At 37.9% G+C, this 15,560-nt stretch overlaps 1 protein-coding gene across 2 annotated transcripts in view; it reads right to left on the bottom strand.

Moving 5' to 3' along the window:
* The window catches only part of pvalb6 (parvalbumin 6), a 49,354-nt gene extending 34,058 nt beyond the window's left edge, over positions 1-15,296 (bottom strand). The window contains exons 1-3 of one of the 2 annotated variants that reach the window (XM_048198577.1): positions 15,017-15,296; positions 6,083-6,155; positions 5,572-5,607 (exon numbers count right to left, since the gene is read on the bottom strand). The gene's annotated coding sequence lies outside the window, so the exon portion shown is untranslated. The remainder of the gene's footprint in view (positions 1-5,571; positions 5,608-6,082; positions 6,156-15,016) is intronic. The other variant, XM_048198567.1, reaches the window with a different exon arrangement.
* Between the last annotated feature and the right edge of the window lie 264 nt (positions 15,297-15,560).

Raw genomic sequence — 15,560 nt, 5'->3', positions numbered from 1 at the left:
AAGTTTGTAATCAAAAGTCAGAGATCTCATTATGAACTCAAACATTTCTCATCAAATTATGCTATACGATCGGAGTTACCCTATCCACATTAATTGGTCAACATTTTCTCCCCTTGAAATTATAGGGTTGTATCTGACATTTTTGTCAAAATTGAGTTATTCACATATTCTTATTCTGTGACAACTTATTTACATTGTGTGATGTTTTTTTTAATGTTGTGTACATTTTGGGACTTTTTATTTAGAAAACAAAAAGGTTCTATCTACAAAGTTGAATGGAATGCAAAAATTTTGAAGCTCAATATCTCAAAACTGCTCCGAATGCAGAACCTTTTAATTCCAAGGGGACGATTTGTCTTAGTTTTTCTCCCAAAAATACATAAATGATACTTAAATGATACTTAAATGAATCTCCTGAGCTATAAAAGAGAAATCTACAGCAGTACAACTACAGTTAGTTACTAATCAGAAAAAAAAAAAAAATAATGGGATAGTTTGCCCAAAAATTAAAAACTTGTCATCATTCACAGTCCAAACCCTAAGACTTTCGTTCATCTTCAAAACACAAATGAAGATATTTTTAATGAAATTTGAGCTATTTTTGTCTCTTGATTGACAGTCCACACCACTTTGTCGCTTCAAAAAGTTAATTAAGAGATCGTAAAAATAACCCATATGAATTGAGCCGTTTAGTCCAAATTTTCTGAAGAGGCTTGATTTATATAATGAACAGATTGAATTTAGGCTTTTGTTCACATATAAACATTGATCAATGAACATAAACAAAAGCTCAGCTGTACTTGCTTGACACGCAAAAACAAATCTCATTGGTTCTTGTGGAAGTTCAAACGTGCTGCGTAACACACGAGAATGAACCTCATTGGTTCTCGCACGTCAAGCGAACATGCTTGAGCTTCCGTTTACACAACATGAATATTACACATATGTGAATAAAAGCCTAAATTAAATCTGTTCATCATATAAGTCAATTGTGCCTCTTCAGAAAATTTGGACTAAACCGCTCAATTCATATGGATTAGCTTTACGGTCTCTTTTTGAACTTTTGAAGTGACAAACTGGTAGTTGCATAGACTGTCAATGGAGGGACAGAAATCTTTCAGATTTCATTTAAAATATCTTCATTTTTGTTTTGAAGATGAATGAAAGTCTTATGGAATGACATGAGGGTGAGTAAATGATGACTTTTTTGGTTGAATTAAACCATTAGGTTTGAAAGAGAAACTACATTAATTTTTATTAGAAAAATTATATCATATATCATTAATTATAGCATTTTTATTTACATAATATAATATAATATAATAATATTTTACAGTTGTAACAAGAACTGTAGGAATAATGCAGTACATTTTGCAAGGGCTACGACATATGCTACTCATAATCACATTCATAATAGAAAGAAAGCAATAAACAACTAAATTAACAAATTTAATTACAAACTACAAGGAAGTCAAGAGGAACACGCAAACATAAATTTGCCGTTAATGTGTTTGTACCAGCTGCTGTGGCTGTCTGAATGTGAGCTAATCACTTTTGTACAGCTGTAATATCAGTCCAAAGATTCAGTGTGATTAAATGGTGGAGAAAATGATCTTCAGTTTACAGCATGACTCCCGTGCAGATGTTTAATGATGATTTGATTGAAGTGACTCTCGAAAAACAGGCTCTGGTTGTTGGCTGACAGTTTGTGACAAATGTCAATTCCTTGCAAAACTGATTCTGGGTTTGCTGCCAAAGTTATTATGGGATCCTTCAGAGTTTTGGCTCTCCAGAGTATAGTGCGTTTTGAAACATCAGATTCATTTACATTTTTACATAATGGGTTTATGTGTCCACTTTTATCTATTGACTTTGACACTTTGGTATTTTATTGAGAACAGGAGCGACTTCTGAGATTATTTAGTTATTTGTGCTGACAAAAAGACTCAGCCCTTTTAATTACAGCAATAATAGTAAATAATTGGCAATTAAGAACATCTCTTGGCTTTCTGCTCATTAAGAAGGGGTTTTGTGTTTTTTTTTCAGCACTTGAGATCAATAAATGTACACACATAACTCTCATTATTAAAAGCATGATTGAAGTGTTGCCTTTGCCTGTGGCAAATAATTGCTGCCAACACCCAATGACTGTTAGAACCAAGGTCAAAAGTAAACTTATGAAATTTAAAAAACAAACAAACATATTTTTGCATGATAATAGGATCATTTAGTTGTTTATTCCTAATTTAAATGGAAGAACGTTGAATTTAAAACAATAATAAACCCCACTGACTTTCACTGTATGAACAAAAACAGATTAAAAAGATTATTTGTGTTCAACAGAAGAAAGTCACACATGTTTGGAACAACATGAGAGTGAATAAATGACATTTTCAATTTTGGGTGAATTTTTCCTTTAACTACTGTACCACACCAATTTGTGAAGAACTTCATCTCATAGCCATTTCAGTCCTCATCGTGAAGTTGTGCCACTTCACCACAGTGAACCGAACAAACTGATTCAGGACTGGACCCATCTACACCACAACAGGACTGAACTGGTTTAAAGGGAAAGCTATCATTCAACCATCCCACTTTAGAACCAGGTGTGAACGAATCATTCATTGAAACATCGCATTCATTTCAAACTAATTTCCAATGCTAATTCACCCCTTTAGTGCGATCTTAAACTGCTCAGCTAGTCATTTTTTTTTCATTCACACACTCCTCACCTCCATTCACATTCATTCATTCCTTTTCTCTAGTCCTCTATTCTTCCTACCACCTTGTTTCTCCGCAACCCAGCAGGCAGCTTGCTCGCTCTCTCTTTTCCCCTCTATTTCCATTCTTGTCATGTCCACAGCTTATAGCGTGAAAAAAGAGGACCAACATGAAATTAGTATTCTCCTCATGCCTGGTGCAATATGTGTGTGTGTGTGTGTGTGTGTGTGCTAGAGGGTATTGTTGTTGCTGTTTAAGAATCCTTGAAAATAAAATTAGTTGAAGAGTCCCTCTGCAGTCAGCAAATCTTCAGTGTAAGACACACATCAACATGAACACACAACAATTCAGCAGTAATGAAGTCAACATGTTAAAATTAGTTAAAAGGACACATAATTATTAGCCTAAGATGAAATCTGCGGACTTTTCAGTTCCGATTTTGAGAGAAAAACTCTGGAATGGAATGATTCATCTAAAAAAATTCTGAAAAAATATTGCAACGGTGAAATTATAAAGTGTTGGTCACTATTTTCTATGTAAGTACAATAAATATGGACTGAAGTTAGATAAGTCAAGCTATAAAAACCATGCAAATGCACCATAAAAGTCATCCATTCAGCGTGTGCTTGATCTTCCAAGTCCTCTGAAGTCATATAACAGTGTTGTGTGATGAACAGAGCAAAATTAATTCTATTCACTGATAATCTTCCCCTTCAGTGAGCCGCTACCTAATATGACCAAATTATTTAGCCAGTGAGTTGAAATTGACAACTGATTCAGTATGACATGTGAACGAATCATTCAGACAGCTTTTGCGAACAAACCAGATTCTAAACTAAAGAATGATTCATTCTGACATTACTGTAACTTGATCATTGACTGAGTGAGTTGAAATTGAGAACCGCTGCTGTCGGATTTGTGAACAAATCATTCAGTCAAGTTTTGTGAATCAACCCGATCATAAAAAGATGTGACTCAAAAGAATGCTTTTTCTTCTTCACAAAATGGACTGTGACTGGATCATTGAGTTGAGAACCGAATCAGTCATATTTGCAAACAAATCATTCAGACAGGTTTTGTGAATCAAAACTGAAAACACTCAAAGAGTGAATAATTCACAAACTAGACATTGCTGTGACTAGATCGAGTCAGTGAGTTGAAATTGAGAAACGACTGAGTCCAATTTGAGAATGAATCACTCTGACGGTTTTGTAAATTAAAAAGATTTGACCCTAAAGAATGAATCAAACATGGCTACTTCTCTCAAGAACACATCAAATAAATCTATCATATGACTGTAGCTCAAAGTGTTATGCACCACTTTTACGATACTTTCAATAAACAATATGTAATCAGTCATAGTATTTTATAAGTGGCAGGCACTCCGAGAGCTTTCTGCAGATGAAGATGATGAAGATGAACACCTGTGCATATACACAGTGTGCATGTATTTAACCACGACAGATTCATTGTCTCTGGCATGTCTACAGCTAAGACGGACAGAGGAGAGACAGACAGAGAGGTCCTGTATCAGTATCAAGGGCAGTAGAGCACTCTGCTTCTTACAGTAGTTCAGATATTGTGACATTAATCTACACAAACACACACTCATACAGTTACTTTACACTGTAGTGACCAGCCTGAGCCTGAGGCAAAAACAGTGCACTAAGTGCTTCATAGAGAACAGCAAAATAAAAGAGAGAGAGAGAGGTCTTACATCTCATGGTCGTACAGGACATAAATGAAAGTACTGAGCTATATATGCAGTTACACACACACACACAGAGAGAGAGAGAGTAATACTGTAATAATGGCCTCTTACTGTAATTGTCCAGAGCCCTGTGGGTATTAAAGCACTGCTCGGCCTAATTAAGTCACTTCATTCCACATTGTGACCATTGCTATCTCCTGGGCTATACCAGAATTCACCGGCTTCGAGCGGTACCAGTGTTACAGTACATGTTTGTGCCTTGTCTGTTTTGCAGGGGGCAAAACGACCTTCAGATCTGCAGTGGACCCTTAGGATTGTTTAGTTTGATTGGTCTGGCCCATATGATGATGATTCTGATTGGTTCTTGGTTTCTAAATGTGGCGCCAAGAGCACTGAAGTCATTATTTGCTTGTATGTGATAGAATATGGCCATACTGTGATTAATATCAGATTGTTCTTAAACATGTGCTCCAAATATTCAGATTAGCGGTCATAAATATGAATTTCCCAACAGATTCTTAAAGGGATAATTCACCCAAAAAGTTCTGAAAAATGTTAAATTAAGGACAAAACACAGAATTTTCAAAATATCTTCTTTTGTGTTACACAGAAAAAAGAAAGTCATGCAGGTTTGGAAGAACGTGAGGGGGAGTAAATGATGGCGGGATTTTGATTTTTGCTTGAGCTATCCTTTAAACTATCCTTGGTTTTGATTCAGCTAGAAAAGAACCAAATTCATTTGTCCCTTGGTGCATGTGAATCATTGCCATTGGTTCACTGAGAGTGGAAGGGGTCAGACTACAGGATAATAAGGCTAATTATATCTCCGAGGACAAATCAAAACTAATCTTGATTCAGCGGGGGACCAAATCACAGTTATTACAGACTCTGAGGCAGTATCCTTAACCTCGGGAACTCTATCAGACAAAAGGACTTTTCTACTCCCCACAGGGCAAAGACATGAAATCCTACTAGCCATCAGATTGAAGTTGCGAGTTCATATCGACTGTTGTGACTTCTATTATTTTGCCCTTTAGGTGTGAGTGTCTCTTGAGATCGGGCGGATTTCTGAGATGACAAAGCAAAGATACTGTAACAGAAAACCGCTATTCAGTGAAAAGCAAAGGAACGCACTCTACCTCTCCTTTTCTGCTGACTGAATGAACAATTGACCTCTGCAAAAAAGACAGAAAGAAAATAAGCATGCATGTGCTGCATATATTCAGCAAGGACACATTAAATTCAAAGATGACAGTAAAATATTTCTATTTCTAATAAATGCTGTTCTGTTTGAACTTTAACATTACAATTCAGCTTTGCCATCACATGATTAAATATATACATCTATATACAGCTCAGCTGCTTCTAAAGCTCTATGTGGAAATTTAGGGCATATTACAGCGTGTATTCAACATCATCCAGAAAGCTAAAGAAAGAACAGTGAGAGTAACAGGATAAGACTGAGTGAGTCAGTTTTAGACCGCTCTCCCAGCGGACCTCCGCCACACTGCTGACCTCATTTAGGAGGTCAGGGATTGGTTAATTGAAGGTGTAACTCCTGGTGTGACACAGTGACCTTAGTGTCAGTCTAAAGTTAAAGTTAGACGTTTCCCCTGCCGAACCACAAGCCAAGGTAAAAAAAATACTCACCTTAAAATGGTACAAAGAGCTTAGAATAGATCAGTCACACACATTTGTCTCAGCTTTACCAAGATACCAAAGTCTGCAATAAGAAGAGATTTCAGAAAACAAAAACACCATAAAAGTATAATATAAGTGAGTCTTCTGAGGGCATTTGATAGAATTGTGTAAGAAACAGCCCTTTTTGTACCTGTGCAAATGTACGGGTAACAGATACAGCATAAGTTCAGACTTTGGCACAGATGTATAAATTAGTGCAGGTGAGTCAGTCTTCTCTCTATGCGTTCTTGTTGAACGCCGAACTCCTACAGAGAACATTCACGCACTGCCAAACCAAATAAAACTACTCATTAAAAGAAAACCTCTCGTGTTTATCGGTTCAGAAAATGCTGTGTGTGTGTGTGATAATGTGTGTCTGTCCATTAGCATGCGGCGCAATTCTGAGTGGATAATTAGCAGGTGTTTTGCATTATGGATAAAATCCAAATGAGATAAACACACAAACACATGCATAGGAAAGGCTTGGCATCAAACACACACATATTAATTTCAAACACTCCTGACACCCACACAATGTCGCTTACAAGGACACAAACAAGATAGTGGGATTTGTTTCTTGATAATAGCGACAAATCCACCACATCCACAAGAAGAACTGTGATCAGAAATATAACTCTGACTGATTTTAAATTGTGATTTGGCGGCCACTAAAATGGGTCATAGTCATAGTTTTAAAAAAAAAATGTTCTAAATATAAGAGCCCGTAGCAGAATTACAGCGCCACATACTGATCTGGCATGTATACTACATCGTTTTGGGTCAGTTTCAGTGGTTTCATGTGTAAACACAGATATTACTTGAGACAAGGGGAAAAAAAAGATTGGGTAGGGAAAGCTATGGCTTTGTGTGGATGTGACATAAAAGAAGATTCCACACCACAGCTATAACGATAATGATATAGTCAGTGTTGCCAAGTCCGCGGTTTACCCGCAGAATTGGGCTACTTTAACACTGTTGCTGCGGGTTGTTTTTCATGTCCGCGGGTTGAAGCAACTCTAAATAACATGATATTTAGCCCCTGGAAAGCAAATTTTACCAGGGGACCTCCTGCCAAAAACACGTATTTTACCCCCAGAACGCAATTTTTATGGGGACCCCCGCTGAAACGCGATTGGGCTAGTTTTGAGTAGCAATTGGAAGGGTTTTGTTGTGAAAACTTGGCAACCCTGGTTGGGATCACTTTCAGGACAATTTTTTTTTCCAGCTGTTGAATGATAAAACAAAGACAGCCAATCAGAATCCGTTCTAATTTAAGGGCTCGCGCATTTAAAATGGAAGACTTTTGTGGAGAAGTTAATCGCCGAGGTCCAGAAAAAGCCACCACAGTTTGACAAGTCATACACCCTTTTCAACGATACTTTAAAGAAAATGAATATATGGAAAACAATCGATCATACCCTCGGAATAACTGGTGAGAAGTATTAACGATGAGATCATTATGCCAGGCTAGCAAACAGTGTAACATAAAATTACCTCAGGTATCCATCCAGTACTAGTTTCAACAACATTGTCTTGCTTCCTTTGAAGCTGCAGTGAAAAAGACTAGGCATTTTTTTATTCCTTGCACTACTGACTTTTTGTCAGCTAAATTCACTGTTAGATTAGATTGATTACACTAGCTATTCGCTCGAAACATAGCATGCTGAGGACATCTGCTGGTTTAAGCCATGTAAATGCAACAAGAACAGCAAAATGTTGTACACACTTTGAGAGCTTAGAATTACAATAGCAACATAGTGTCTGTCGTATTTTCTTTCTGAATTGTCACTGATCAGTAGAACAGTGAAAATGGTTGCAAGATAACCCTCATATCATGGAGAGGAGTGTTACAAATAAAATAAATTATAAAATGTTCATTGCAGAATAATCGGCAGTAACTGTGAGCCAGAGAAAAAGAACAAAGAGAGATCTATCCTCCCATCATCCATCCATCCATCCATCCATCCATCCATCCATCCATCCATCCAGTGTATTACCCCCCAACCAGGATATCTGCCAGCCTCTCCTTCTAATATGCCAAGAATGTGGCCTGACCGCAGTGGTCTGCTGTAGTGCTAAGAGTAGAGGCAGTTATCAGACCGTTTGACCTTGAATGAGCGTGTGATCAGGCGTAAATGGTTAAAGGGAATTTAAACCTGAATTTGTGGGAAATCTAGGGGGCTTTGACAGCTCAAATATTGAGTTATGACTCAAGATCAGTCTCCTGCTTTGTGATTGTGACTGGAAGCAGAAAGCTGTGACGGTCTTCTATAGGTGCAGCTGTTCAATATGTGGCTGAAAATATGGTTCATATATACAGATGCATACATGCAGTTACTAATATTAATGGAGTATTTGACCTTTTAAAGAACATTAATTTCTTTTTTATTTCTAAAAAAAGAGCATTTATATAAAATAGAACATTTTTAGAACTCTTTACTGTGACTCTAGATGAATTATGAAAATTAACCATGGATTTATTATAGTAAAACTTGCTGAATTATCATTTTTGCCATTTGAAGAATGTCATATTGGACAACTTTTATAATAGTCATTCTGTCACTATATGCAAGAAGATCTTTTTTGTTCAAGGGGAGAAAAAGTCATGAGGGTTTGGAATGACATGTTCCCATTATCCCATGATTTACTGACCCTCAAGCCATTTGACTATCTTCTTTCAGACGAACACAATCTGAGATATATTTAAAAATATCCTTAGGCCTCAATGGTTTATAATGGTTGTGAATGGGGGGCCGTTAAAAAAAGAAGCATCCATCCATGATCAAAGTAATCCATACGGCTCCAGAGGGTTAATAAAGGCCTTTTGAAGTGAAGGGATGCATTTTTGTAATAAAAATATCCATATTTAAAACTTTAATTCACATAACTAGCTTCCAGTGGACGACCATAGCATACTGTGCAAGTCGACTTGCACCAAATGAGTAATCCTCTGATGCGATGTGTACAGGATGTCGGAGTATCATAAGCTTAGACGCCTCTCATGTTTCAAACAAATGGGGCTCCTCTTCTCTTATATCGAAATCCTCCGACATTCCTCATTTTAGACTTCTAATTCTTGACCGGTGTTTTGTATTGCTCTATCCTCTGCACCTCCATATCCGTTGTTGCGTCATTTCGAGGATAATCGACTTGCATAGTATGCGTACGGTCGTCAACCGGAAGCTAATTATTTGAATTTATAAAGTTTTAAATATGGATATTTTTCTTACAAAAACGCATCCCTTTGCCTCAAAAGGCCTTTATTAACCCACTGGAGCCATATGGATTACTTTGATTATGGATGGCCACCTATTCACTACCATTATAAACCTTGGAGAACTAAGGATATTTTTAAATATAAATCTCCGATTGTGTTCGTCTGAAAGAAGATAGTCAAATACACCTAGGATTGCTTGAGAGTGAATAAATCATGGTATAATTTAAATTTTTGGGTGAACTATCCCTTGAATGGGTGTAAACAACGGCATACCTTCACCAAATCCTCAACATCTCAGCTTTAATTAGTATGCGTAAGTAGTTCTGATGAGACATCGGCCGTAATTGCTTTGATCGTTTTACGTCAAGCCACTAATGTGGGGCTGAAATAACGCAGACCTCACAAAGTCTTGAATCAATTAATCTATCATTTCAAGACTGTCACAACAGTACTGCGCATTAATTAATTAATCTCCAGAAAGCCTCACTGAGTGATGTGTGTGTGAAAGAGAGAGAGAAAGATAGACAGAAACAGATCGCAAGAGATAGGTGGCTGTTGAGTTTCATCTAAAAGCTGCCCACGTAGGAAAGAAATTCAAACATACACACATCGTCCCACACACACCAACATTGCATTCTGTCTGCCAATACTCAATTAGTGTCAGCTGTCCAATCTCGACCGCTCTCACATCCACACATACGCAATTACACACACACACAAATTCAATGATGTCTATGTGTTCATCCAAAACTGTATGAACAAACACAAACACAGTTAATGGCCCATAACTACGAAAAAGATACAATGGGTCAGACAAACATTGCATAAACAACAAAAAAAAAGAAGAAGCAAAAAGCGTGTAATTTTTAGTTTTAACCTCCTATATTGCCAAATGTTAAATATTCTCCTTAACTCTTGCTCCGAGTTTTTCCAGCAATCCATGTTTTCACTGTTCTATGGTAGGGGGTGCTGTTTCGGATCTTCTGAAATAGTACAACATCTCCCGATCCAAAAACAAGCGAAGATCTGCATAAATCAGGGCTGCATTTAAGTCCAATTTTTTATGCCCTTCCCTCGCTAACTCCCCTCCGTCTCTTTCACTCAGATGTACATCATTTGCTTACGTTGCACGAGTGCCCACAACTGGAGGAACCCTTGCAATGTGTTTAAATGGAACGCCCTAAGCCCATGATCACTTGGAATCCGCAATGGAGCTGATTTATTATTTACATGTTGCATCGTGGTCTATGGATCTGCCTGAAGTGTACGTATTAAATAGACTCGCTTTCTCTGTCAAAATCGAGAGGTTGAGCGTCTGTCCAAATAAACTTTCCTCTTCCATTTGACAAAGTCATATTCACAAAACATCTAAGGCTAAAAGTACCTCCTAACTTGCCGATTTAGGAGAAACTCATAAAAATAATGGGCGTGTCAGTCCTAAATTTAGGACTCCCAAATTTTTGCTCTAACATAATTTCACAAAGCATTTTAGAACTAAAACTAGCTCCTAAGTCTCTGAAAAGTTCGTAGTAGTTAAGAGGACTCCTAAGTCACTGAGACCAAATCACAAACAATCCTAAAATGGTTGTTGCCGGCAATCCGCCTCAGCAATCTGCCCAAAGACACTAAACACCATTGAGGCAATAGGTGATAGAGCTTTGGGTGCTGAGCCTTTTTATCATAAATGCAATTAATATTTTGATTTATAGATTTTAATCTGCGATGAGATAACATGAAGGTTCATTTATGTACAGGCAATATGCAATGAATGATGGAGAATAAAAACATTGCGGTCAAGTTAAAAATAATATCCTATTGTCAGCTCTGATAGCCTTGTGGGCAGCTCATGTGACCTGAATTCAGGTTCCGGCTCGTGGACCTTTTCCGATCCCGCACCCCCTTTCTCTCTTCTACTTCGCTTCCTGTCTACTAACTGTCCTATCATAATAAAAAGGCACACCAAACACCAAAAATTAATATATTTGAACATAAATAAGTAAAAAAGAAAATAATGTCCTGTACCTGTGGCAGTTGTTTTCACAAGTTCACACTTACAAGTGATCAAATAGAGTACAAGATTAAAATAAGTATATTTGGTGTGCTGTCCAAGGGGAGGCTCTGAGCTCGGAATTTAGCCCAAACCTAGAGTACCCCCCCGTATCCTGGGAACAGAAACTAGGCCGAGAGTGAGGAGTCAGGGTGGTGAAAGGATGCAGAAAATGGTTAAGGTAACTAGGTGAGTCGGCTGTGTATATATGCCTCCTCTCAAGCTGATTAAATAGATCATTTGAACGTGCTCCTCTCGAACTTTGTTAATAAAACATAATTTGTCACGTGAATTCTGCAATCTCTCGAAATGCAGACATGTAAGAGGCTGAAGACATAGGAAGCTGACAATAGAGACAGCACATTTAGGCCACGCCCACATCTGGGGGGGGGGGCAATCCAACCATCTCCATTGACTTTGTATTGCGTGAGGCTGCCTCCTTGTCATTTCTGACTTATAACAAAAAACAGAACAATGTCTAAACACTGATATGTGACAAGGTGTACAGCAAACAAGCTAAAAAAAAAAAAAACAGAAGAAAGTTTTTATAAGCTATCGAACTGTAAAAGCCTTTTAGGAGACAAAAGTGGATACAGGCCATAAGACGTGAAGCATCAGCAGGAAGAATGGGTACATTTTATGCCTCAGTATGCCCCGGTGAGCGTGGTTTTTAGACTATGATGCATCTCTATTAGCTGAACGTATACTTGTTTAATTAGTGACACTTAGCATACATTTTAAAATCTTTATTTGAATATGACAACATTTTTATTTTAAAATCCTTTTTTTTTTTTAATATAGCAACATGATACCTCCTTCTACAATATTTCTATGAATAAATCACTGACAGAGACCCCTCCCCTATCAGCCAATTAATAAGTTGACATCATCCATAGCAAGGGTCAACCCAGCCCTTTTCACTTTCACTTCCATTTCATTTCTCCCCATTCCTTAGTAAAAGTTGGTCTCAGTAGCTTTGTGAATAAGTTTCAAGAGAAAACTCTAAGCTAAGAACTTTTACTGCTATTTAGGAGAACTCTTAGTGGTAAGATAAAATGTTTTGTGAATACAGCCTCAGATCCGGATAAAGGTTTTGAAAAAAAAAAAAAAGCAATATACATATATTAATTCAACAAAATATTCTGGGAGCCATGAAAGTTTTGTGAATGTGATCAAGAGTGAAACATTTTCTACACCATTTTATTTTTCAGTGTATAAGCAAGTAATTTATACATTTATTCCACCAAAAAGTGCAAACACTGGTTCTTTGAACATCGCTTAAGTAACGGTTTATCTTTAGGGCAGGACTATCAGTTTGGCACACCAATGGCAGACAAGGGGAGCATCTCAAAACTTTGTTTCAACACAATCATTGGTTCTGTCAACTGGTGTGTACCAGGAGTCTTGCAGTATGTCCACAAAGATGTAGGGCGTCTTATGCCACTTTTCTACTGCATAGTACAACTCAGCTCAGCTTGGCACAGCACGGCTCGGCTCATTTCGCTTTTCCACTGCAGTTAGTACCGCTTCAAAGTGTGTGGGATTATAGATTGATTATAGACGTGCTAACAAATACTGCGGTGGCTGTTGCTGACTATTTAAATCTAGCGGGTTTGATGTCTCGTGCCACAAATCCAATGACACTGGTAGTGTCTCTGCCTGTCTCTGTGGATGCTACTATTCTCTCTGACCAATCAGTGATCTGCAGCATTTACTTATCACATTTTAGTATTGGTACAGCATGCTTGGAACCTCAACCAAGGTGGGACAATTTAAGCAAGCCATACCGAGCCCTACCATGCAGTGGAAAAGCCCCCAAAAATGAGCCATACCATGCAGTGGAAAAGTGACATTATTTGTCATTTCATGTTTCAGAAGGACTTTGTGGGCACCAGAACAGATTATTCTTTGTCAGTCTATGTGGCATTATGTCATCAAAGTGTGGACTCGCAGGTAGACCGCTCCTTTGGGACAGAATTATTACATTTGGTGCCGCTATTGGCTGAAATTACACACTTCACCTTTAAATCAGGACAACAGTAAACCACACCAGAGAAACCACAGGAAAAAAAAGTAACTGAATGAATAAGAAACTGGTAACCTCAGGTGGATGGTTAATCTAGTCAAAAGAGTTAAATGGCCAAAAATGTGCAAGAGACTGTGTGTGTGTGACTGATTTGGTTCATTAACCAGAGCAGGCAGCCTGCAGGGGTAATGCATCTTTCTCTCTCTCTCTTTCACTCACACACACACACACACACACACACTTTGTGCCATCACTGCAGAATGGATGTAATCTTTTTGCTATGCTATCCTTTCAGCTAACACGCTAACACCATTCCAGCAGTCCCCACACACCCTGACAGCAAGCGTCAGAGAGTATTTGAACCCAAAGACACGTTACTGCACCAGGACTGGAGCAGCACTAACGCAGCCAAGCTCTTCTCCTCATCCTCTGGCATTCTTGTGAATCTCTCCCTCTCTTTCTGTGCTACTTCAACCTCCAGATTGTGCGATTACAACATCTGGACTATAAGAAAAGGCGTAAAAAGGCTTAGATTTATTGAAGTTAGCACAATATAAAACAACAGACGTCAATGGAAAGTCTTGTGCATGCAAATGTTAACTTAGTATGAGAGAGAAAAAGAGATTAAAGAGATGCACAATTAGTAAAGTGACTAAAGTAAATCAATTAATTAATATTATTTGGCACATTATCATTTATCTCGGTAAATTTATAGTAAAATAGGCATGAGTTTATGAATGAAATCAATATATACGCATTAAGAGAAACACTGAATAGAAACAACACTCCAACATCAGAGATAGACAGACAGACTGAGAGAAAGACAGATGGATAGGTAAAATGGGCAGAATAATAGACAGACAAAATGACAGAAAATGCAGAAAGATGGATAGATAAAATGGGAAGAACAATAGACAGACAAAATAAGAGAAAGACAGACAGATGGATAGATAAATAGAAAAAGATAGATAGATAGATAGATAGATAGATAGATAGATAGATAGATAGATAGATAGATAGATAGATAGATAGATAGATAGATAGATAGATAGATAGATAGATAGATAGATAGATAGATAGATCAAATGTTCTGCCACATTGCCTTCATCGTGTTGAGGTTTAAATCGCTTTTTAATGAACGATTCATCAAGTTCATCTGTATGTGTCTTCCTAAATCTCTCTGCCAGGCTTTTCTCATTTTACAGTCCCATTTTCTGTAGATCTGATCTATTACATTTTCAGTAATGCTGTACAAGCTCTCTTTCCCTCCATCACACACACACACACTCGGTGCGGAGGGCTGACAGAGCTCAGCTGTGGTTTGTGAATGGGATATTACATGAAGATGATGTTGCAGCCACTCTGACTTTGATAGGAGATGACCACCTCTCCCTCTCTTTCTGCATCCTCTAACCATTTTAATCTTCCTCATACTTGATCATTTACTCATTTCTTCCTGTTATCACTGTACTTTCAGTCTCACTTCCTTTAAAGCTATCTGTGGTAATTGTTCTCCCTTTCTGACTCCAGCCCATCAAACAGTTCCTTGTTTTACCATTTCTAGTTATTCCATAACTCTTTCCTGTGTGGTAGTGAAGCATGCCAGAGTCTTACCTGCTGTAGAGTGAGCTGGAGTCCCGGGTTCAGCTGGAGGTTCAGGTCTGCAGAGGAACGAGACCGGCAACGCACAGACAGACAGCAAACCAAACTGGAGCTTGAGCACACCAAAAAGAGAGAGAGAGACAGACAGAGAGGGGAAAAGAGAGAGATAGAGCAGGACAGAGAGACAGAACACTGACTAGTTGGAGGTGAGATGAAGGGGAGAGAGAGAGAGTGTAAGAGGAAGATAAACGGACAGAGAAAGAGAAAGTGAGTGAGGGAGAGAGAGACAGAGAGAAGAGGAGGGGCTTAAGTCGGATAGGAGGGACTGTGTGATGCCTTAAGAAAAGCAGTGAGAATCAGTGAATGAATGAATGACTGAATCAATGAATGAATGAACAAATGAATTAATAAGTAAATTACACAATGAATAAATGAATGAATAAACAAGTGAATGAACAAATTACTTAATAAATGACCTGAACAAACAAATGACCTAATGACCAAATTAAGGAATGAACAAAATCCCTAATAAATGAAGGAATGAATGAGCAAATGA

This window comes from Megalobrama amblycephala, linkage group LG1 (assembly GCF_018812025.1).
Source record: "Megalobrama amblycephala isolate DHTTF-2021 linkage group LG1, ASM1881202v1, whole genome shotgun sequence".
In the NCBI taxonomy this organism is placed as follows: Eukaryota; Metazoa; Chordata; class Actinopteri; order Cypriniformes; family Xenocyprididae; genus Megalobrama; species Megalobrama amblycephala.
Note: the sequence above shows the minus strand (reverse complement) of the source record. Positions and strands in the feature narration are given on the sequence as shown.